The sequence below is a fragment of the Macaca fascicularis genome, chromosome 19, assembly GCF_037993035.2.
Source record: "Macaca fascicularis isolate 582-1 chromosome 19, T2T-MFA8v1.1".
NCBI lineage: Eukaryota > Metazoa > Chordata > Mammalia > Primates > Cercopithecidae > Macaca > Macaca fascicularis.
This window is the reverse complement of record NC_088393.1, coordinates 10327146-10349858: the sequence shown is the minus strand read 5'-3', so window position 1 is coordinate 10349858 and position 22713 is coordinate 10327146. Positions and strand designations below refer to the sequence as shown.

General features: G+C 50.4%; 1 protein-coding gene across 14 annotated transcripts in view; it reads left to right on the top strand.

Moving 5' to 3' along the window:
• Positions 1-14602: 14602 nt before the first annotated feature.
• Positions 14603-22713, top strand: part of ZNF846 (zinc finger protein 846) — a 32523-nt gene continuing 24412 nt past the window's right edge. For 6 of the 14 annotated variants that reach the window (XM_045381224.3, XM_074025810.1, XM_045381215.3 and 3 more), the window contains exon 1: positions 20314-20535. The gene's annotated coding sequence lies outside the window, so the exon portion shown is untranslated. Of the gene's footprint in view, positions 14901-20313; positions 20548-20884; positions 21091-22713 lie in introns of those variants that run through there. The other 8 variants (XM_065536248.2, XM_045381216.3, XM_065536246.2 and 5 more) reach the window with 3 other exon arrangements.

The window sequence follows — 22713 nt, the reverse complement described above, 5'->3', positions numbered from 1 at the left end:
CCCACTGAGCGAGGTAGAGATGAAGATACTGAGGCACAGAGAAGTTAAGTTGCCCAAAGCAACATAGCTGGTAAAGTAGAACCTGAGTAATCTTACTCCACAATCTTGCCCAGGATATAAAGCTGCCATACTGCCATGCAACAGTATCTGAAAGGGAGGCCCAGTAACTGGGCCTCATCAGGGGCTGTGAAGGCAGTCATGACTCCATCTTGGATGCCGACTGCCATCTTGACTTCCAGTTAACACAACTCCTGAGAACAACTCCAACATTTCTACGTTGTTGTTTTTTTTGTTTTTTTTTTTCGACTCACTGCAACCTCTGCCCCTAAGGTTCAAGAGATTCCTGCCACAGCCTCCTGAGTAGCTGGGATTACAGGTACCCGCCACCACACCCAGCTAATGTTTTGTATTTAATAGAAATGGGGTTTCACCACGTTGGTCAGGCTGGTCTTGAACTCCTGATCTCAGGTGATCCACCCACCTTGGCCTTCCAAAGTGCTGGGATTACAAGCATGAGCCACCACGCCTCGCCTACATTTTTTTTTTTTTTTTTGAGACAGAGTCTTGTTCTGTCCCTCAGGCTGGAGTGCACTGGCCCAATTGCGACTCACTGCAACCTCCCTCATCCGTGCTCGAGCAGTCCTCCCACCTCAGCCTCCCAAGTAACTGAGACTATAGCTGCACACTACCATGCCTGGCCTTTTTTTTTTTTTTTTGTAGACATAGGGTTTTGCCATGTTGCCCAGGCTTGTCTTGAACTCTTGGGCTCAAGCCATCTGCCCATCTTGGCCTCCCAAAGTGCTGGGATTACAGGCATGAGCCACTGCATCCAGCCAGGATTTCTACTTTATTTACTGTTCCTTGTGTAAGAATATGTACTCACCATAGATCCTGCCCTTGGACCAAAGCGACCTTGATGTTATCGTACAAATTATAGGCTATGACACATAACACATTTTTGCCTGTCTGGAGGGTTAACTTGGCCTACACATTCTTTAAAAAAAAAAAAAAATTTTTTTTTTTTTTCGAGACAGGGTCTTGCTTTGTTGCCCAGGCCAGAGTGCATCATGGCTTATTTCAGCCTAGACCTCCAGGGCTCAAGTGTTCCTTACCCCCTCAGCCTCACAAGCACCTGGGACTTTAGGCACATGCCACCATGCTAATTTTTCTTTTTTTGTAGAGATGGGGTCTCACCATGTTGCCCAGGCTGGTCTCAAACTTTTGGGCTCAAGCGATCTGCCTGCCTCAGCCTCCCAAAGTGCTGGGATTACGGGCATGAGCTACCCACCATGCCAACCCCCTACAGCTTCACTGAGGTATAATTAACGTGTAATAAATTGCACATATGGCCGAGCGCAGTGGCTCATGCCTATAATCCCAGCACTTTGGGAGGCAGAGGCGGGAAGATCACCTGAGGTTGGGAGTTCAAGACCAGCCTGACCAACATGGAGAAACCCCATGAATAAATACAAAATTTACTAAAAATACAAAATTAGCCAGGCGTGGTGGCGCATGCCTCTAATCCCAGTTACTCGGGAGGCTGAGGCAGGAGAATTGTTTGAACCCAGGAGGCGGAGGTTGCTGTGAGCCGAGATCGTGCCATTGCACTCCAGCCTGAGCAACAAGAGTAAACTCTGTTTTGAAAAATAAATACATAAATAAAAATTGCAGGCCGGGCGCGGTGGCTCAAGCCTGTAATCCCAGCACTTTGGGAGGCCGAGGCGGGTGGATCACGAGGTCAGGAGATCGAGACTATCCTGGCTAACATGGTGAAACCCCGTCTCTACTAAAAATACAAAAAACTAGCCGGGCGTGGTGGCGGGCGCCTGTAGTCTCAGCTACTTGGGAGGCTGAGGCGGGAGAATGGCGTGAACCCGGGAGGCGGAGCTTGCAGTGAGCCGAGATCACGCCACTGCACTCCAGCCTGGGAGACACAGCGAGACTCCGTCTCAAAAAAAAACAAACAAACAAAAAATAAATAAAAATAAATAAAAAATTGCACATATTTGAAGTACATAATTTGATGAGCTTTGACATGTGTGGACACTCATGAAACCATCACCCCTAAGAGTTTCCTGTGCTCTGTGGCATCTCTCTCTCCCTAAGCAACTGGAGATCTGCTTTCTGTCGCTACAGATTATTTTTGCTTTTCCTTGGATTTTTTTTTTTTTTTTTTGAAACAGAGTCTCGCTCTATCACCCAGGCTGGAGTACAGTGGTGCAATCTCGGCTCAATGCAAGCTCCGCCTCCCGGGTTCATGCCATTCTCCTGCCTCAGCCGCCCGAGTAGCTGGGACTACAGGTGCCCGCCACCATGCCTGGCTAATTTTTTTGTATGTTTTTAGTAGAGGCTGGGTTTCACTGTGTTAGCCAGGATGGTCTCGATATCCTGATCTTGTGAGCCACCCGCCTCGGCCTCCCAAAGTGCTGGGATCACAGGTATGAGCCACCATTCCCGGCCTTCACTGGATTTTATGTAAATGAAATCACATAGTGTATACTTTCTGTGGTGAGGAAGAGGTCTTGTCTTTTTTGTTTGTTTTTGTTTTGTTTTGTTTGTTTGTTTGTTTGTCTTTGTGTTTTTGAGATGGAGTTTCGCTCTTGTTGCCCAGGCTGGAGTGTAGTAACATGATCGCGGCTCACCTCAACCCCTGCCTCCCGGGTTGAAGCAATTCTCCTGCCTCAGCCTCCTGAGTAGCTGGGATTACAGGCATGCGCCACCACACCTGACTAATTTTGTATTTTTAGTAGAGACAAGGTTTTTCCATGTTGGTCAGGCTGGTCTCTAACTCCTGACCTCAGGTGGTCCACCTGCCTCGGCCTCCCGAAGTGGTGGGATTACAGGTGTGAGCCACCACTCCCAGCAACGAGGGCTTGTCTTTTACTCAGCGTCGTGATTTCACGGTTCATCCAGGTTGTTTTAGGAACCAACTGTTGTTCCTTTTATCTCTGAGTAGTAGTATTTTGTTGTATGAATCTAGCACAATTTGTTCATCCACCCATTGATGGATATTTGTGTTTAGACATGAAATTTTCATTAAAAATTAACTTCTGATGTCAAAAAGAATGCATATTGGTCAGCCATAGTGGCTCACATATGTAATAACCTGCCTCCCAGATTCAAGGGATTCTCTTGTCTCAGCCTCCTGAGTAGTTGGGATTACAGCCCGCCATCACACCCGGTTCAGATTTTTGTGTTTTTAGTAGAGATGGGGTTTCGCCATGTTTGCCAGGCTAGTCTCAAACTCCTGACCTCAAGTGATCCGCTGGCCTCGGCTTCTCAAAGTGCTGGGATTACAGATGTGAGCCACTGTGCCCAGCCTCAGACATAAAATTCTAAGGCCCCCCTAAGCCATCTGAATGAACTTCCTCCTCAGCTAGGGCTCTTAAAATTTAACCTGGCCGGGCGCGGTGGCTCAAGCCTGTAATCCCAGCACTTTGGGAGGCCGAGACGGGCGGATCACGAGGTCAGGAGATCGAGACCATCCTGGCTAACACAGTGAAACCCCGTCTCTACTAAAAATACAAAAAAAACTTAGCCGGGCGAGGTGGCGGGCGCCTGTAGTCCCAGCTACTCGGGAGGCTGAGGCAGGAGAATGGCGTAAACCCGGGAGGTGGAGCTTGCAGTGAGCTGAGATCCGGCCACTGCACTCCAGCCTGGGTGACAGAGCGAGACTCCGTCTCAAAAAAAAAAAAAAAAAAAAATTAACCTGAGAGGCCGGGCACGGCCTCTTTTTTGTAAAAAAAAATGCAAAAATACAAAAAATTAGCCGGACATGGTGGCAGGCGCCTGTAGTGCCAGCTACTTGGGAGGCTGAGGCAGGAGAATGGCATGAACCGGGGAAGTGGAGCTTGAAGTTAGCCAAGGTAGCGCCACTGCACTCCAGCCTGGGCGACAGAGCGAGACTCTGTCTCTAATTAAAAATTTAAAAAGACCCAAAGGCCGGGCGCAGTGACTCATGCCTGTAATCCCAGCACTTTGGGAGGCTGAGGCGGGCAGATCACCTGAGGTCGGGAGTTCAAGACCAGCCTGACCAACATAGAGAGACCCCTTCTCTACTAAAAATACAAAATTAGCCGGGCGTGGTGGCACATGCCTGTAATCCCAGCTACTCGGGAGGCTGAGGCAGAAGAATCACTTGAACCTGGGAGGTAGAAGTTGCGGTGAGCCGAGATCTCCAGCCTGGGCAACAAGAACGAAACCCTGTCCAAAAAAAAAAAAAAAAAAAAAAATTAACCTGGGAGACTGTTTCAGGCCATAGTGGGAAGTGGGGGTCGAACATGTCTCATCATACCTCTCCGGGATTAACATCAACACAGACTTTAAGTCTGATAAGAAACATTTTACAACGTATTTCTCGGAAGCGTGCTAGCTAAAAGCTTCATCTGCATAGTAAAATTTTGGTCTCCCCTACCTCTTATCATCACAACTGAGACATTCCTTTCTTTTTTCTTTTTTTTGAAAAGAAATCTCGCTGTGTCGCCCAGGCGGGAGTGCAGTGGTGCCATCTCGGCTCACTGCAAGCTCTGCCTCCTGGGTTCATGCCATTCTCCTGCCTCAGCCTCCCATGTAGCTGGGACTACAGGCGCCCGCCACCACACCCGGCTAATTTTTTGTATTTTTAGTAGAGACAGGGTTTCACTGTGTTAGCCAGGATGGTCTTGATCTCCTGACCTCGTGATGTGCCCACCTCAGCCTCCCAAAGTGCTGGGATTACAGACGTGAGCCACCGTGCCCGCCCAGCCTTTTTTTTTTTTTTGAGATAGGATCTCACTCTGTTGCTCAGGCTAGAGTGCAGTGGCACGATCTTGGCTCACTGGAGCCTCCACCTCCCAGATTCAAACGATTCTCCTGTTTCTGCCTCCTGAGTAGCTGGGACTATAGGCAGCCACCACCGTGTCCAGCTAATTTTTGTATTTTTAGTAGAGGCGAGGTTTCACCATGTTGGCCAGATGGTCTCGATCTCTTGACCTCGTGATCTGCCCACCTCGGCCTTCCAAAGTGTTGGGATTACAGACGTGAGCCACCACTCCTGGCCCTTTTTTTTTTCTTTTTTAGATGCAGTATTGCTCTGTCACCCAGGCTGGAGTGCAGTGTCATGATCTCGGCTCACTGCAACCTCTGCCTCCCAGGTTCAAGCGATTCTTCTGCCTTAGCCTCCCAAGTAGCTGGGACTACAGGCAGGTGCCACCACGTCTGCCTAATTTTTGTATTTTTATTAGAAACAGGGTTTCACCATGTCGGCCAGGCTGGTCTCGAACTCCTGACTTCAGGTTATCCGCCCGCCTCGGCCTCCCAAAATGCTGGGATTACAGGCATGAGCCACCATGCCTGGCCACAGACATTCCTTTCCATTGATCCCAGGTATTTAGACAAACTCAACCAATTGTCAACTAGAAAATGTTTAAATTGGCTGGGCGCGGTGACTCACGCCTGTAATTCCAGCACTTTGGGAGGCTGAAGCAGGCGGATCACCTGAGGTCGGCAGTTTGAGACCGGCCTGACCAACATGGAGAAACCCCATCTCTACTAAAAATACAAAATTAGCCGGGTGTGGTGGCACATGTCTGTAATCCCAGCTACTCCAGAGGCTGAGGCAGGAGAATGGCTTGAACCTGGGAGGGCGGAGGTTGCTGTGAACCGAGATCAGGCCATTGCACTCCAGCCTGCACAACAAGAGCGAAACTCCATCTCAAAAAAAAAAAAAAAAAAAGAAAGAAAGAAAAGTTTAAATTTACCTATAGCGTGGAAGCTTCTCGCTTTGAGTTGTCCTGCTTTTCTGGACCAAGCCAATGTATTTATTAAATGTATTTGGTTGATGTCTCCTGTCTCCCTAAAATGTATAAAACCAAGCTGCACCCTAACCACCCTTGTCACATGTTCTCAGGACATCCTGAGGGCTGTGTCGTGGGCCATGGTCATGGTCACTCATATTTGGCTCAAAATCAATATCTTCAAATGTTTTACAGAGTTCGACTCTTCGTCGACCATTGCCTTTGCAAAAATATCAGGACAATCGAGGTGGCTCACGCCTGTAATTCCAACATTTTGTGAGGCTGAATGAACTCTAGAATAGGCGGGTCACTTGAGTCTGGGGAGGTTGAAGCTGCAGTGAACTGATTGCACCTCTGCAATCTAGCCTGGGTAACAGAGTGAGACCCTGTCTCAAAAATATATATATCAGGAAATTATGACAGTGAAAGAGATCTGAGCCAACCCACCCCCCCATCTTCCTTTTCCCTTAATATTTCCTGGGCTATTGGGCTGAGGTAACTTTAAGAAATATTTAGGCTATAGTTTAAATGATAATAAGCTTTGCCCAAAACTCAACCACTTTGGTAAAACTAATGGGGGACCATCAGGCTGTGGGAAGGAGAGGAGCCTGACTTCTGCTGAGATGCAGACATAAATGTCAGCCGCTATTCCAGAGGTTATGAAATATGCAACTTCCCCAATTACTCCTGCAAATAACATCACTATTGCTGAACCCCAGATTGGCCTTTTGAGATACCCGTTCGGGTTTTATTGCATGCCTGACACCTAACACTCCACACGGACCCGCCAACCCTGCTTCTATGGCCCCACCCAAAATCGATTCAGTCTGTAGGATGGCTTTGACCCCCTATGATTTCATCTCTGCCCCAACCAATCAGCAGCAAGCACCTGTTACCCGGCCATCCCCACCCCTTCCCCCAAACTGTCTTTGGAAAACCCCTAACCTAGGAGTTTTGAGATGATTTGAGTAGGAACTCCGACTCCCACGTGGCATGGCCGGCCTCATGTCCACTAAACTCTTCCTTTACTACCACACCATATTCTTTATGCAGTGGGCAGGAAGAAGGCCTCCAGCAATTTCAGCTTGAGCTCAGGAATTCGATGTCAGCCTAAGCAATGTCGATGAAAAGCAACAAACTCTGTAAAATATTTGAAGAGATTCATTCTGAGCCAAATATGAGTGACCATGGCCCGTGATAGAGCCCTCAGGAGATCCGGAGAACATGTGCCCAAGGTGATTGGGGTGCAGTTGGTTTTATACATTTTAGGGAGACATCAGACTTCAATCAAATACATTTAAGAAATACATTGGCCGGGCGCAGTGGCTCACACCTGTAATCCCAGCACTTTGGGAGGCCAAGCTGGGCGGATCACATGAGGCCAGGAGTTCGAGACCAGCCTGACCAAGATGGTGAAACACCGTCTCTACTAAAAATAAAAAATTAGCTGGGTGTGGTGGCAGAAGCCTGTAATCCCAGCTACTCAGGAGGCTGAGGCAGGAGAATCGCTTGAACCAGGGAGGTGGAGGTTGCAGTGAGTGGAGATGGCACCCAGGCTGGGTGACAGAGTGAGACTCCATCTCAAAGAAAAAAGAAGGAAAATAAATACATTGGTTTGGTCTAGAATGGCAGGATAGCTCAAACCGGGGGCTGGGGTGGAGTAGGTAGGGGTGGGGCTTCCAGTTTTTAGGGAGATTAAAACTTTTTTTTTTCTTTTTTTTTGAGAGGAGGCTTTAAGGTTATGGAGATCCACGTTCTTTTTTTTTTCTTTTTTTCTTTTTTGAGATGAAGTCTCGCTCTTGTTGCCCAGCCTGGAGTGCAATGGCACCGTCTTGGCCACTGCAACCTCCGCCTCCCGGGTTCAAGCGATTCTCCTGCCTCAGCCTACCGAATAGCTGGGATTACAGGCGCCAGCCACTACGCCCAGCTAATTTTTTTTTTTTTCTTTTGAGACGGAGTTTCGTTCTTATTGCCCAGGCTGAAGTGCAATGCTGGGATCTCGGCTCACCACAACCTCCATCTCCTGGTTCAAGCAATTCTCCTGCCTCAACCTCCTGAGTAGCTAGGATTACAGGTGTGCGCCACCACACCAACTAATTTTGTATTTTTAGTAGAGATGAGGTTTCTCCACGTTGGTCAGGCTGGTCTGGAACTCCCGACCTCAGATGATCCACCCGCCTCGGCCTCACAAAGTGCTGGGATTACAGGCGTGAGCCGCCATGCCTGGCTAATTTTTGTATTTTTTTTTCTTTTCCGGAGATGCAGTCTCGCTCTGTCGCCCAGGCTGGAGTGCGGTGGTACAACCTCAGCTCACTGCAACCTCAGCCTCTGGGGTTCAAGCAATTCTCCTACCTCAGCCTCCTGAGTAGCTAGGATTACAGGCGTGTGCCACCACACCCGGCTAATTTTTGTATTTTTAGTAGAGACGGGGTTTCACCATGTTGTTCAGGCGGGAGACCCAAGTTCTTATTTCCAGAGGAAGCCTTCAGGTACTACACTTCAGAGAGAATAGGTTGTAAAATGTTAATCAGACAGACCTAGGGGCGTGGCCTCGCATGAAGACCAGCCCTAGAAGGCGGGGCTGGGAGACTGCGATCACCCGGTGGGTCCTGTTGAGGGGACTTCAGGCAGAGTGGGCGGAGCAAAGGAAAGGGCTCAGGCTTGGGGGCGGGACTTGGGTGGGTCCTTCATTCTGGTTGGCCAAGCCTCTCTATGTCCCAAATAAAAGTCTCTGCCTTCCCGAGAACCTATTATAATAAAACATCAGATTTCCAGAGGTATCTGCCAGTCCACAGAGTGAATCACGCTTCCATTCATCCCGTTTCTTCTATAGGCCCTTGAAGAGAGTTTAAAATTTTCTTCTTAAATCGGCTGTATCTTTCGGTGAGGTTAACTCCTAGAGATTATATATAAATACATTTAGTTTTTTTTGCTTTTTTTCCCAACCGATGGTTATTGAGGAGTTCTGAGAGATGAGGAACGTGCTCTGATTTAAATCACAAATGTAGGCTAGGCGCAGTCACTCACACCTGTAATTCTGGGAGTTATAATTGGGAGGTTGAGGCAGGATTCTTTGAGCCCAGGGGTTCTAGACCAGCCTCAGCAACATAGACCCTGTCTCTATGAAGAATTAAAATTAAAAAAAGAAATAGCTCGGGTGCGGTGGCTCACGCCCATAATCCCAGCATTTTGGGATGTCAAAGCGGGTGGATCACCTGAGGTCAGGAGTTCGAGACCAGCCTGACCAACATGGTGAAACCCGCTTCTACTAAAAATACAAAAAATTGGCCGGGCGCAGTGGCTCATACGGGGCCATGAGAACAACTAAACATTTTGGCTTTTACTATGAGTGCAACACAAAGTCATGGAAGGGTCTGAGCTACTGCAGCAATAATTATCTGATGTATATTTTAAGAATATCTGAGGCCGGGCGCGGTGGCTCACGCCTGTAATCCCAACACTTTGGGAGGCCGAGGCGGGCGGATCACAAGGTCAGGAGATCGAGACCACGGTGAAACCCCGTCTCTACTAAAAATACAAAAAATTAGCCGGGCGCGGTTGTGGGCGCCTGTAGTCCCAGCTACTCGGGAGGCTGAGGCAGGAGAATGGCGTGAACCCAGGAGGCGGAGCTTGCAGTGAGCCGAGATCGCGCCACTGCACTCCAGCCTGGGCTGGGCGACAGAGCGAGACTCCGTCTTAAAAAAAAAAAAAAAAAAAAAAGAATATCTGTCTGTCATTTGTACGACTCTTGGGAATCAAAGGGAGAATCAGGGAGCATAACTGGAAAGTTGAGGCAATAATCCCAAGGAGAAGAAAGTGGTTTGGAAAGTTGGTAGCAGGGGAGAACAGAGGAATTGTGGTGTGGTCTGAGGCTAAAGTGAAGGTAGATCCAAGAGCTATCTGCTGATGGATTTTCTTTCTTTTTTTCTTTTTCTTTTTTTTTTAGAGACAGTCTCACTCTGTCACCTAGACTGGTGTGCAATGGGCACAGTGATAGCTCACTGCAGCCTGGAACTCCCGGACTCAAGTGATTCTTCCACCTCAGCCTCCTGAGTAGCTGGGACTACAGGCGCCCACCACCACATGCAGCTTTTTTTCTTCTTCTTCTTCTTCTTCTTTTTGTAGAGATGGGATGTCACTATGTTGCTCAAGCTTGTCTCTAACTCCGGCCTCAACCAATCCTCCTGCCATGGGCTCCCAAAGTGCTGGGATTATAGGCATGAGTTACCAAGCTTGTAACCACCTAACTGCCTAGAGCTGATTTGTCAATACGGGAAATTGCAACAGAGAAAGTTTCACTGATGCAGAACCAGCTAGCCGTACAGGAGACCAAAGTTTTACTATTATTCAGATCAGTCTCCCTGAAAACTCTGGGATCAGGGGGTTTGTTTGTTTGTTTGTTTTGAGACAGAGTTTCGCTCCTGTCACCCAAGCTGGAGTGCAATGGTGCGATCTTGGCTCACAGCAACCTCTGCCTCCTGGGTTCAAGCGATTATCCTGCCTCAGCCTCCCAATTAGCTGGGATTACAGGTGGCCACCACCACACCCGGCTAATTTTTGTATTTTTTTAGTAGAGATGGGGTTTCACCATGTTGGACAGGCTGGTCTTGAACACCTGACCTCAGGTGATCTACCTTCCTTGGCCTCCCAATGTGCTGGAATTACAGGCGTGATCCACCACACCTGGCCTGGGATGGTGGTTTTTGAGAATAATTTGGTGGGTAGGGAGTCTGAAAGTGGGAAGTGCTGATTGGCAGAGTCTAAGATGAAATCATAGGGAGTGGAAGCTGTCCTGTTGCTCTGAGTCAGTTCCTGGGTGGGAACCACAAGACTAGATGAGCTGGTTTATCCATCTAGGCGGCCTCAACTTGTGCATCGAAACACAGGGTCTGCAAAATATCTCAAGCACTGATTTTGAATTTTGCAATAGTGATTTTATCCCCAGGAGCAATTCGGGGAGGTCCAGAATACTGCACCCTCCAGCTGCATGACTCCTAAACCATAATTTCTTACCTGTGACTAATGTGTTAGTCCTGCAAAGGCAGTCCAGTCTCCAGGGAAAAGGAGGTTTTGTGAAAGCATTGTTATTGTTTTTGTTTCAGAGTTAAACTATAAACTAAGTTCATCCCAAAGTTAGTTTGGTCTACATCCAGGAATGAACAAGGACAGTGTGGAGGTTAGAAGCAAGTTGGAGGCCGGGCGCGGTGGCTCAAACCTGTAATCCCAGCACTTTGGGAGGCCGAGACGGGCGGATCACAAGGTCAGGAGATCGAGACCATCCTGGCTAATACGGTGAAACCCCGTCTCTACTAAAAAATACAAAAAAAACCTAGCCGGGCGAGGTGGCGGGCGCCTGTAGTCCCAGCTACTCGGGAGGCTGAGGCAGGAGAATGGCATAAACCCGGGAGGCGGAGCTTGCAGTGAGCCGAGATCCGGTCACTGTACTCCAGCCTGGGCGACAGAGCTAGACTCCGTCTCAAAAAAAAAAAAAAAAAAAAAAAAAAAAAAAAAAAAAGAAGCAAGTTGGAGTTGGTTTGGTCAGATCTCTTTCCCTGTAATCATTTTCTCAGCTATAATTTTTGCAAAGGTGTTTTCAAGCCTAGCACCCAGGGCTCTTAAGAAAGACATTCGGCCGGGCGCAGTGGCTCACCCCTGTAATCCCAGCACTTTGGAAGGCTGAGGTGGGCAGATCACGAGGTCAGCAGATCGAGACCATCCTGGCTAACACAGTGAAACCCCATCTCTACTAAAAAAAATACAAAAGACGCCAGGCACGGTGGCTCACGCCTCTAATCCCCGCACTTTGGGAGGCCGAGGCGGGTGGATCATGAATTCAGGAGATCAAGACCATCCTGGCTAACACGGTGAAACCCCGTCTCTACTAAAAAATACAAAAAATTAGCCGGGTATGGTGGCAGGTGCCTGTAGTCCCAGCTACTTGGGAGGCTGAGGCACGAGAACGGCGTGAACCCAGGAGGCGGAGCTTGCAGTGAGCTGAGATCGCGCCACTTGCACTTCAGCCTGGGCAGAGCGAGATTCTGTCTCAAAAAAAAAAAAAAAAAAAGAATAGACATGGTGGCCGGCGCATGTAGTCCCAACTACTTGGGAGGCTGATGCAGGAGAATCACTTGAACCTGGGAGGCCGGGGTTGCAGTGAGCGGATATCGCACCACCACACTCCAGCCTGGGTGATAGAGCCAGACTCTATCTCAAAAAAAAAAAAAAGGTATTCAGGCCGTGCCTGGTGGCTCATGCCTGTAATCCCAGCACTTTGGGAGGCCGAGGTGGGCAGATCACATGAGGTCAGGAGTTTGAGACCAGCCTGGCCAACATGGTGAAACTCCATCTCTATTAAAAATAAAAAATTAGCCAGGTGTGGTGGCACGCTTCTGTAATCCCAGCTACTTGGGAGGCTGAAGCAGGAGAATCACTTGAACCCGGAGGTGGAGGTTGCAGTGAGCCGAGATCGCGCCACCGCACTCCAGCCTGGGCAACAGAGCCAGATTCCGTCTCAAAAAAAAAAAAAAAGAAAAGAAAAGAAAAGAAAAAGAAAGAAAAGAAAAGAAAAAAGAAAGACATTCAATTAAGCTTCTTCCTTTTCCCACAGACTCTAGACTTTAACGTCTTCAGTTGGAATCAACGTGGACATTCAGAACAGTCCCTCCTTAAACACAAAGACATTTCCTACCTCATACCTCATAATCAGGTGATAGGTTGAGAATGTCTCCACAGCCAATCCCATACAGGGGTGTTCAAGAATACAGTTATGGGTTATTAGTTTTTGTTTCTGGTTGGGCCAGTAAAGCCCCTTCCTCATCCCTCTTTTCCACTTATCACTAGAGACAGAAACTAAAAACCATGGCTTCGGCTGCTACAAGACTAAAACAAAACAAAACAAGACAACAATAACAAGGCGACTTGGACAAGCTGGCTAGTAAATCCATTAACGAAGGTCCCGCCCTCATGATCTAATCACCTCCCTAAGGCCTCACATCCTAATATCATCACCTCCAGGGTTAAGATTTACGCATTTGGCTTTGCGGGGTGGTGGCCTGCGGGGAGGACACACACAACATACAACATTCTGACCACAGTGAGGTAGGAGACTGGGCAGGACTTGCTTCATTTCCTGGTCCCTACAGGATAAAGTGAAGAAACCACCTGGAACCAGCAGATGGCACCAAACGCCATCTCTAGTTGCTCTCCTTACTCATTAGGGTAAGACACTCCTACCAGAGCCTTGACAGTTTATAAGTACCATGGCAACAACATGAAAGTTACCATTCACTTCCATAACAACGACCTGGAAGTTACAGCCTCCTTTCTAGAAAGTTCTGCATGGGGGCCGGGCGCGGTGGCTCATGCCTGTAATCCCAGCACTTTGGGAGGCCGAGATGGGCGGATCACGAGGTCAGGAGATGGAGACCATCCTGGCTAACACGGTGAAACCCCGTCTCTACTAAAAAAATACAAAAAACTAGCCGGGCGCGGTGGCGGGCGCCTGTAGTCCCAGCTACTCGGGAGGCTGAGGCAGGAGAATGGCGTGAACCCGGGAGGTGGAGTTTGCAGTGAGCTGAGATCCGGCCACTGCACTCCAGCCTGGGCGACAGAGCGAGACTCCGTCTCAAAAAAAAAAAAAAAACAGAGCAAGACTCCGTCTCAAAAAAAAAAAAAAGAAAGTTCTGCATGGCATACCCCTTAATTTGCATGTAATTAAAAATGAGTATAAATATAGCTAGCCAACAGTACAAAATGCTGATTCTAGGCACACTGCCTAGGTTTTGGCTGTACTCTGGAAAAAGCAACTCTGAGTCAATGGAAGATCCTTGTGTAACATCACCAGTTGAATTCTTTCCTGGGTGAATCCCCAATCATGGCACTTACCTGCATCAATAGCACACTTCTATCTCCTTAGGCACCTGCTTCTAAGCTAAAACTGTCTGCTTGCCAAAAAGATAGAAGAATTTTTATTTTTCATTTGGATAAAGGCGATTAGCTAACACAAATGGCCACCCCAATTACCAGAAAAACTTAGGGTGAACTTCAGAAATATTGTTAACACAGTCATTGTGTTATGAATTTTTTTTTTTTTTGAGACAGAGTCTTGCTGTGTCCCCCAGGCTGGAGTGCAATAGCCCGATCTCGGCCCACTGCAAGCTCCGCCTCCCAGGTTCAGGCCATTCTCCTGCCTCGGCCTCCTGAGTAGCTGGGACTACAGGCTCCCGCTACCACGCCTGGCTAATTTTTTGTATTTTTAGTAGAGAGGGGGTTTTCACCGTGTCAGCAAGGATGGTCTCGATCTCCTGACCTCGTGATCCGCCCACCTCGGGCTCCCAAAGTGCTGGAATTACAGGCGTGAGTCACCGCGCCCGGCCCTGTCTATTTCTTAATGTCTGTAGGGTAAGTGCCAACAGTTCTTCAGGAGTGTTTTGGGTTTTACTGGCCTTTTGCACTTCCATATACATACATTTTATTATAAATAGATCAGGTTCTTCATCAAAACATGTTATTTTGACAGAAAACTTAACTTTCTATATTAAGTAAGGATAATTCAAGTCTTTATATTGAAACTTCTAATCCATCAACAAGGAAGATCTATCCATTGATCTAGGTTATCTTTGACCTCTTTCAATAGTATTTTACACATTTCTCCGAAGAGATATTGCATACTTTGTTGTTGTATTTATTTCTAGTTATTTTACTGCTGTTGTCGGCAGGTAACAAGTTATCTACGGCCGTATAACAAACCACCCAGAAACAGCGCATCCTCGTACAAGCCCCATAAATGCAGAGGAAAGCGAGCAGAGGCATTTCGAGGTCCCTCCATCGTGGTCCCGCCCCCGCCCCGTGCCCGCGCCGGGTTGCGCCCCGCGGTCCCCAGTGAAGCCAGAAGGACGGGGTCCAATCGCTGTCGGCTGTGCGGAAACTGGGACCTCTCCCCAGGATCGTGGAGGACGCGAACTCCGCCCCTCCCACTGCCTCAGGCCTCGGAGACCCGGTCCAGAGCCCTCAGCCGCTTCCGAGCCCGGAGAGGGGAATCAGAAGTGCGCGTGGGCAGAGCGGCGCCTCCTTCACAGTAACCGTCGCTGACCCGCTGGTTTTCCCTGCACCTTCGTCTGCGACCAGGTGGGGCTTCAGGGGCCGCGTCACCACCTGGAGGGAGGGAGACCGGGGCGGGGACTCGGTGAGGGGAGAGATGGGGGGCGGGGACTCAGTGAGGGGAGAGAAGAGGGCGGGACTCGGTGAGGGGGTGACGAGGACTGGGACTCGATGACGGACAGGGTCTCGGTGAGGGGAAGCGGGGGCTGGGGACTCGGTGATGGGGAGACTGGGACGGCGACTCGGGGAGGGAGAGACGAGGGCGGGGACTCGGTGAGGGGATGTCAGGGGCGGGGTCTCAGGAAGGGCAGAGAAGTGGGCGGGGTCTCGGTGAGGGCGAGACAGGGGCGGGGACTCGGTGAGGGAGAGGCGGGGGCGGGTCTCGGTGAGAGAGAGACAGGGATGGGGACTTGGGGAAGGGAAGACGGGGGCGAGGTCTCCGTGAGGGGGAAGAGGGGGCAGGGACTCGGTGAGGGAGAGACGGGGGCGGGGACTCGATGAGGGGAGACAGGGGCGGGGTCTTGGTGAGCGGAGAGACGGGGATGGGAACTCGGTGAGGGGAGAGACGGGGGCGGGGACTCGGTGAAGGGAAGACGGGGGCAGGGACTCGGTGAGGGGAGAGACGCGGGCGGGGACTCGGTGAGGGAGAGACGCGGGCGGGGACTCGGTGAGGGAGAGACGCGGGCGGGGACTCGGTGAGGGAGAGACGGGGCGGGGACTCGATGAGGGGAGACGGGGGGCGGGGTATCGGTGAGCGGAGAGATGGGGATGGGGACTCGGTGAGGGGAGAGACGGGGGCGGGGACTCGGTGAGGGAGAGAAGGGGCGGGGACTCGGTGAGGGGAGAGACGGGGGCGGGGACTCGGTGAGGGGAGAGACGGGGGCGGGGACGAGGGGGAGACGGGGGCGGGGTCTCGGTGAGGGGGGAGACAGGGATGGGGACTCGGTGAAGGGAAGACGGGGGCGGGGAATTGGTGAGGGAGAGGCGGGGGCGGAGACTCGGTGAGGACGAGATGGGGGCGGGGTCTCGGTGACAGGGAGCTGGGGTAAGTGGGGCGGGGTCTCTGTGAGCCTAGATGGGGCTGGTGTCTTAATACGGTGGGGGATTTAATGAAGGCGGAGACCAAGGTGGAGTCTCGGTGAGGGTGGAGATGGAGGTAGGGACTCCCTGTAGGAGGATAGGAGGACCGGGACTCGGTGACGCGGGAGACTGTGGACGGAAGATTACCCAGGTGCTGAGGCAAGAGACTGAAGGCACAAACTGTTTCAGCATAATAAAGAAAATAGTTAGAATAAGAATAGTTATAAATTAGATATAGAGATGATCATGGACATTATCAATCATTAGTATAAACATTAATCATTAGCTTTTAATATTACTCTTTGTTGTATTACTAATATAACCAAGAAATAACTGGCGGGTATAGGGTCAGGTGCTGAAGGGACATTGTGAGAAGTGACTGAGAAAGCAAGAGGTGAGCCCTCTGTCATGCCCGCATAAGGGCTGCTTGAGGGCTCCTTGGTCAAGCGGTAATGCCAGTGTCTGGGAAGGCACCCATTACTTAGCAGACCTTGAAAGGGAGTCTCCTTTCTTTGGAGGAGTCAGGGAACACTGCTCCACCAGCTTCTTGTGGAAGGCTGGATAATATCCAGGCCTGCCCGCAGTCATCCAGAGGCCTAAACCCCTCCCTGTGGTTCTGTGCTTCAATGGTCAGGCTTCTTGTCCACTTTCATGTTCCTGTCCTACTCCTGGTTCCTCTTTGAAGTTCTTGGAAGATAGCGGTAGAAGAAATAGTGGAAGTCTTGAAGTCTTTGATCCTTCTGATAAGTACATAAAAGAAAACGCTGACGTAGGCTACCTTCCCTCTCTGCTTTAGCTACCTATAAGGGAAGGGGGGCCCGCTGTGCTATAATCACGTGACTTGCTTGACCTTATCAATTGCTCGGACGACTCACCCTCCTTACCCTGTCCCCTTGTCTTGTATACAATAAATATCAGCGCGCCCAGCCATTCAGGACTACTACTGGTTTCCGCCTCTTGGTAGTCGTGGTCCCCCGGGGTCCAGCTGTTTTCTCTTTATCTCTTTGTCTTGTGTCTTTATTTCTTACTATCTCTCGGCTCTGCACAGGGGGAGAACACCTACAAAGGCGCTCCAACGTGGGTTTCTCTCTCTGTGAAGTTGCGCTTTGAGCGCGGTACTCAGCGGAGGACTTTCGCGACAGATTTCTGAGGATTGCGGTCATTAAGCTTGGTGATAAGCTTGGGCACTCAGAGTGTCTCGGGGACACCATGGGACAAGCCACTACAAAGTACTTGGCCTATTTAAACTTCATAAGAATCCTTCTTAAAGAAGGAGGAATTTCAATTTCCTTTGACAAGCTAATTGAACTCTTTGAGGTCGTTGATCTCATTTGCCCTTGGGTTCCAACTGAAGGAACTCTAGAACTTAAAGATTGGGATGAGGTGGGCCGACAGTTCAAAATCTGTTGGGCGGGACATGTTATCCCACCAGCCATTTGGACAGTTTGGTCCTCAGTTCGCTATATCTTAGAATCCTTGCAGCCACGGGAGGAGGGAATTGAGGGTTGTCAGGCCTCTGAGCCCAAGCTAAGCCATCGTATCCCCTGTGACTTGCATGTATACATCTAGATGGCCTGAAGTAACTGAAGAATCACAAAAAAAGTGAAAATGGCCTGTTCCTGCCTTAACTGATGACATTCCACCACAAAAGAAGTGAAAATGGCTGGTCCCTGCCTTAACTGATGACTTTACCTTGTGAAATTCCTTCTCCTGGCTCATCCTGGCTCAAAAGCTCCCCCACTGAGCGCCTTGTGACCCCCACCCCTGCCTGCCAGAGAACAACCCCCTTTGACTTTAATTTTCCACTACCCACCCAAATCCTATCAAACAGCCCCACCCCTATCTCCCTTCACTGACTCTCTTGTCATACTCAGCCCGCCTGCACCATGATTAAAAAGCTTTACTGCTCACACAAAGCGCGTTTGGTGGTCTCTTCACACGAACGCGCGTGAAAAGGGTACTCTACCTTTCCTCTCCTCCGAACAGGTTGAGGAAGTCCTCAGTACTCTCTCTCCAGAGGACACCGCGAAACTTGAGGCCGTCATTTTAGAAACGGACCTCTGCTCTGATATTCTTTTGGCACCAACAACTACACCACAGCCTACCACGCCTACCGCGCCCACAATATTGCTTTATGAGGACCTTATGAAGGATCTTCTTCCCCCCACCCAAAAAATCAGCTGACAAACAGCTGTCGTGGCAGGAACCTCCTGCACTGTCTCAGCCCTGCTGTAGGACTCTCTGTCAGGCCTCTGAGCCCAAGCCAAGCCATCGCATCCCCTGTGACTTGCACGTATATGCCCAGATGGCCTGAAGTAACTGAAGAATCACAAAAGAAGTGAAAATGCCCTGTCCCTGCCTTAATTGATGACATTCCATCACAAAAGAAGTGAAAATGGCCTGTTCCTGCCTTAATTGATGACATTACCTTGTGAAATTCCTTTTCCTGGCTCATCCTGGCTCAAAAGCTCCCCACTGAGCACCTTGTGACCCCCACCCCTGCCCGCCAGAGAACAGCCCCCTTTCACTGAAATTCTCTTTTACCTACCCAAATCCTATAAAACAGCCCCACCTTCGCTGACTCTGTTTTTGGACTCAGCCCGCCTGCACCCAGGTGATTAAAAAGCTTTATTGTGCACACAAAGCCTGTTTGGTGGCCTCTTCACACGGACGCACATGACACTTTCAACTATCAATCTGTTCGGCCCGGTAATGAGGCCCTCAGCACTATCTGCTCACTCAATTCTGCCGTTCCTCCTATGCATGAGGCTCCACAGAAGCCTGACCTGCAGCCCATGCAACAGCCTGGAGTTCAGGCCCCTGAGAGACCTGCGCAGCAGGCAACTGCGCCTCAGCCTGGCTTGAAGGCTCTCAACTTCTCCTCTATTCAAAACTCCAATTTCTTTTCTATTTCTGGTGCAGTCACAACTGCTGTTGCTACACATAAGCAGCAGGTTACATATATTCCTGAGAATGACACCCCTCTTATAAGGCCATTTCTCAGGCAAAGGAATATGGGGATCCCGACGTATGACAGTTTCCTGTTATTCTACAATCTCCTGTACCTGCCGCCCCCGTTCGGGCCGCCCCCGCTCCGGCTGCGCGGGATCAGCCACAGCCCCGCTGACCAAGCTCAGCAGGCGGCTGATCTCGCTGCTCCTCCAGACCCTCAGCTCGTTGATCAGGCTCCTCAGCTGGCTGCCTCAGCCTCCTGAGTAGCTGGGACTACAGGCGCCCGTCACCACGCCTGGCTAATTTTCTTGTATTTTTAGTAGAGACGGAGTTTCACCGCGTTAGCCAGGATGGTCTCGATCTCCTGACCTCATGATCTGCCCGCCTCGGCCTCCTATAGTGCTGGGATTACAGGCGTGAGCCACCGCGCCCGGCCAATTTTTGCATTTTTAGTAGAGATTCGGTTTTACCATGTAGGCCAGGCTGGTCTCCAACTCCTGACCACAACTGATCCGCCCACTTTGGCCTCCAAATGTGCTGGAATTATAGGCATGAGCCACCATACCCAACCTAAATGGCAGCAGCTTCTAATGTAGCAATGCACTTGCTTTCCTGTCAAGACAGACTTTCCATGGGGGAGAATCCCTATGAGTGCAATAAGAGTGATAAAGTCTTCAGTTGATTAGTTATCCCTTAATTGACAGGCACCAACCCAACGTGGTGAGAAGTATAATCCATGTGGAAAAACCAGGCCTGGAGCGGTGGCTCACGTCTGTAATCCCAACACTTTGAAGATTGATTACAAACTGGGAGGTTGAGGTGGGAGAATCTCTTTAGCCCAGGAGTTCAAGACCAACCTGGGCAATATAGTGCAACTGCTATCTCCACAAAAAATTAGCCTGCTATGGTGTCACGAGCCTGTGGTGTCACGAGCCTGTAGTCCCAGCTACTGGAGGAATTGAGGCCGGAAGGTCGCTTTAGTCCAGGGGTTGGAGGCTGCAGTGGTGAGGGTCTCGGTGAGGGGGAGATGGGTGCGGGCACCCGGTGAAGGACAGACGGGGGCGGGAGCCGTGATTGCGCCACTCAGTCCAGCCTGGGCAACAGAGGGAGATCCTGACCTAAAAAAACCCCTCTTCGCTATTATTTTTGGTATAAAATAAAAAATTATTTAAAAATTTTTTTAAGAAAAATAATAGTGAAGAGGGATGCATCAGTTGAATACTGCTGTATAACAAACCACCCGGAAACAGCGCATACTCGTACATGGCTGCATAAACGCAGAGCAAAGCGAACAGAGGCATTTCGAGGTCCCGCCCAACCGACTCTCTCTATCATGGTCCAGCCCCCGATTCGTCGTTCCGTCGGGTTCCGCCCCCACGGTTCCCAGTGAAACCGGAGGGCAGAGTCCAATCGCGTTTGGCAGCGCGGAAACTAGGACTTCTCTCCAGAGTCGTGGAGGACGCGGCCGCCGCCCCTCTCAACTCCTCAGGCCTCTGAGGCCGGGTCCAGAGCCCTCAGCTCCTTCTGAACTCTGAGAGGGGAATCAGAAGTGCGCGTGGCCAGAGCGGCGCCTCCTGTCCTTTAACTGCCGCCGGCCCAACGGTTTCCCAGCCGTAGCCTCTGCGACCAGGTGGGGCTTCAGGTGCGGCTTAGTCACTGGAGGGCGGGAGACGGGGGCGGGGTCTCGGTGAGGGAGGGGGCCACGGAGGCAGGGTCTAGGTGAGGGGGCGATGGGAGCGGGGACTCGCTGAGGGGGAGATGGGGGCGGGGTCTCGGGGAGGGTGAGACAGGGGCGGAGTCTCGGTGAGGGGAGATGGGGGCGGGGTCTCGGGGAGGGTGAGATGAGGGCGGAGTCTCGGTGAGGGTGAGATGGGGGCGGGGTCTCGGGGAGGGTGAGACGGGGGCGGAGTCTCGGTGAGGGGGAGATGGGGGCGAGGTCTCTGTGAGGGAGAGAGGGGGGCGGGAACTCCGTGACAGTTGAGACAGGGGCGGCAACTCAGTGAGCGAGAGATGGGGGCGGAGAGTCCGTGAAGGGAGAGATGGTGATGGGGTCTCCGTGAAAGAGAGTAGTTAGGCCCGGACTTCTACTCGGTGAGAGGATACACAGGAGCAAGATCTTGCCGGACGCGGTGGCTCACGCCTGTAATCCTAGCACTTTGGGAGGCTGAGGCGGACGGATCACGAGGTAAATCGATTAAGACCATACTGGCCAACGTGGTGAAACCTCGTCTCTACTAAAAATACAAAAATTAGCTGGGCGTGGTGGCGCGCACCTGTAGTCCCAGCTACTCGGGAGGCTGAGGCAGGAGAATCGCTTGAACCCGGGAGGCGGAAGTTGCAGTGAGCCGAGATCGGGCCACTCCAGCCTGGCGACACAGCGAGACTCCGTCTCAAAAAAAAAAAAAAGATCTCGGTGAAGGGGGACACGGGGTGGGGTCTCAGTAGTGAGGGAGCAGATGGGGGCGGGGTATCCTGAGGCTGCATCAAATGATGCATATTTCCCAGTCTCACTGACTTCTTAGGGTTAGGTCAATATACGGGTGGGGGAAAGAGAGAGATCAGACTGTTACTTGCGGGGAAAAGAACGAGACATTAGACTGTTACTGTGTCTATGTAGAAAAAGGAAGACATAGGAAACTCCATTTTGATCTGTAGGAAGAAAAATTCTTCTGCTTTGAGATGCTGTTAATCTGTAACCTTAGCCCCAACCCTGTGCTTGCAGAAACATGTGCTGTATTGACTCAAGATTTAATGGATTTAGGGGCGTGCAGGATGTGCTTTGTTTAAAATGTGTTTGCAGGTAGTATGCTTGGTAAAAGTCATCGCCATTCTCCATCCTTGGTTACCCAGGGACACAATGCACTGTGGAAAGCCGCAGGGACCTCTGCCCAAGAAAGCCTGGGTATTGTCCAAGGTTTCCCCCCACTGAGACAGCCTGAGATATGGCCTTGTGGGAAGGGAACGACCTTACCACGACCTTACCATCCTCCAGCCCGACACCCTTAAAGGGTCTGTGCTGAGGAGAATTAGTGAAAGAGGGAGGCCTCTTTGCAGTTGAGATAAGAGGAAAGCATCTGTCTCCTGCTTGTCCCTGGGAATGGAATGTCTTGGTGTGAAACCGGATAGTACGTTCTGTTTACTGAGATAGGAGAAAACTGCCTTATGGCGGGAGGTGAGACATGCTGGCGGCAATACTGCACTGAGACGTTTGTGTAAAGTCAAACATAAAGCTGGCCTACGTGCACATCCAGGCACAGCGTCTTTCCTTAAGCTTATTTATGACATAGAGTCCTTTGCTCACATGTTTTCCTGCTGACCCTCTCCCTACCATTACCCTGTAGTCTTGCCACATCTCCCTAGCCCAGATAGTAGAGACAGTGATCAATAAATACTGAGGGAACGCAGAGACCAGTGCCAGGGCAGGTCCTCACTTGCTGAGCACCAGTCCCCTGGGCCCACTTTTCTTCCTCTATACTTTGTCTCTGTGTCTTATTTCCTTTTATCAGTGTCTCGTCTCCACCTTGCGAGAAATACCCACAGGTGTGGGGGGCAGGCCCCCTTCAGTACAAAAAAAAATGTACATGGGCCTGGACTTTTTTTCTTTAGAAAAAAAAAATCACCTTATCTGGCCAGGTGTGATGGCTAGTGCCTGCAGTCCCAACTCTTTGGGAGGCCGAAGTGGGCAGATCGCTTGACCTCAGGAGTTCGAGACCAGCCTGGGCAATATGGCAAACCCAGTATCTACAAAAATAAAAATACATAAAAATAAAAATTAGCCAAGCCTAGTGGCACCATGCTTGTAGTTCCA